This window comes from Brachionichthys hirsutus, chromosome 8 (genome assembly GCF_040956055.1).
Source record: "Brachionichthys hirsutus isolate HB-005 chromosome 8, CSIRO-AGI_Bhir_v1, whole genome shotgun sequence".
NCBI lineage: Eukaryota > Metazoa > Chordata > Actinopteri > Lophiiformes > Brachionichthyidae > Brachionichthys > Brachionichthys hirsutus.
The window spans coordinates 534,756-537,255 of record NC_090904.1 but is presented as its reverse complement, the minus strand read 5'-3'; the positions used below and the strand labels follow the sequence as shown (position 1 = coordinate 537,255).

Sequence of the window (2,500 nt, the reverse complement as noted above, 5' to 3'; positions counted from 1 at the left end):
CATTACATGTGCATTCAATGTGCATTACATGTGCATTACATGTGCATTACATGTGCATTACATGTGCATTCAATGTGCATTCAATGTGCATTCAATGTGCATTTAATGTGCATTCAATGTGCATTCAATGTGCATTCAATGTGCATTACATGTGCATTACATGTGCATTCAATGTGCATTCAATGTGCATTACATGTGCATTCAATGTGCATTACATGTGCATTCAATGTGCATTACATGTGCATTACATGTGCATTACATGTGCATTACATGTGCATTCAATGTGCATTCAATGTGCATTCAATGTGCATTTAATGTGCATTCAATGTGCATTCAATGTGCATTCAATGTGCATTACATGTGCATTACATGTGCATTCAATGTGCATTACATGTGCATTCAATGTGCATTCAATGTGCATTACATGTGCATTACATGTGCATTACATGTGCATTACATGTGCATTACATGTGCATTACATGTGCATTCAATGTGCATTACATGTGCATTACATGTGCATTACATGTGCATTACATGTGCATTAAATGTGCATTAAATGTGCATTCCATGTGCATTACATGTGCATTACATGTGCATTACATGTGCATTACATGTGCATTAAATGTGAATTCAATGTGCATCAATGCTTCTGTCGGGTCCCAGCCAGACTGCTTTGATTAGGTAAGTTTCAGAAACCACGACTGTTGTTTCCTTCTTTTTACGCTGCTAGTAGCAAAGTAGCATCTGGTTTCATAGGTCTGCCAAAAGGGATGAGGCAATCAGATTGTTTCACAGTGGAGTGTGTGTGTGTGTGTGTGTGTGTGTGTGTGAGAGAGAGAGAGAGAATGGGGGAGGCAAAGTTTCCTCGAAAAGCAGAACCCTGAGCAGAAAGAAACTTTGGCTCCGCCTCATAAAAGCAGGTCCTGCTGTAATTACAGTCTAAAGTAAGAGACGGGTTAGGCTTGAGACACACGCACACGCTCACACACACGCTCACACACACGCTCACACACACGCTCACACACACGCTCACGCACACGCTCACGCACACGCTCACACACACGCTCACACACACGCTCACACATACGCTCACACACACGCTCACACACACGCACACGCTCACGCACACGCTCACGCACACGCTCACGCACACGCTCACACACACGCTCACACACACGCTCACACACACGCTCACGCACACGCTCACGCACACGCTCACGCACACGCTCACGCACACGCTCACGCACACGCTCACACACACGCGCACACGCACGCGCACACGCTCACGCACACGCACACGCTCACGCACACGCACACGCACACGCTCACGCACACGCTCACACACACGCTCACGCACACGCTCACGCACACGCTCAGACACACGCTCACGCACACGCTCACGCACACGCTCACGCACACGCTCACGCACACGCTCACGCACACGCTCACGCACACGCTCACGCACACGCTCACGCACACGCTCACACACACGCTCACGCACACGCTCACGCTCACACACACGCTCACATACACGCTCACACACACGCTCACACACACGCTCACACACACGCTCACACACACGCTCACGCACACGCTCACGCACACGCTCACGCACACGCTCACGCACACGCACACGCTCACGCACACGCTCACGCACACGCTCACGCACACGCTCACGCACACGCTCACGCACACGCTCACGCACACGCTCACGCACACGCTCACGCTCACGCACACGCTCACGCACACGCTCACGCACACGCTCACGCACACGCTCACGCACACGCTCACGCACACGCTCACGCACACGCTCACGCACACGCTCACGCACACGCTCACGCACACGCTCACGCACACGCTCACGCACACGCTCACGCACACGCACACGCTCACGCACACGCTCACGCACACGCTCACGCACACGCTCACGCACACGCTCACGCACACGCTCAGACACACGCTCACGCACACGCTCACACACACGCTCACACACACGCTCACGCACACGCTCACGCTCACGCTCACGCTCACGCACACGCTCACGCACACGCTCACGCACACGCTCACACACACGCTCACGCACACGCTCACACACACGCTCACGCACACGCTCACACACACGCTCACGCACACGCTCACGCACACGCTCACACACACGCTCACACACACGCTCACACACACGCTCACACACACGCTCACGCTCACGCACACGCTCACGCACACGCTCACGCACACGCTCACACACACGCTCACGCACACGCTCACACACACGCTCACGCACACGCTCACACACCGCACACGCTCACGCACACGCTCACGCACACGCACACGCTCACGCACACGCTCACACACGCACACGCTCACGCACACGCTCACGCACACGCTCACGCACACGCTCACACACACGCTCACACACACGCTCACACACACGCTCACATACACGCTCACACACACGCTCACACACACGCTCACACACACGCTCACGCACACGCTCACGCAC

At 54.3% G+C, this 2,500-nt stretch overlaps 1 protein-coding gene across 1 annotated transcript in view; it reads left to right on the top strand.

Moving 5' to 3' along the window:
• srgap2 (SLIT-ROBO Rho GTPase activating protein 2) overlaps nucleotides 1-2,500 on the top strand; it is a 30,662-nt gene that overhangs the window by 20,021 nt on the left and 8,141 nt on the right.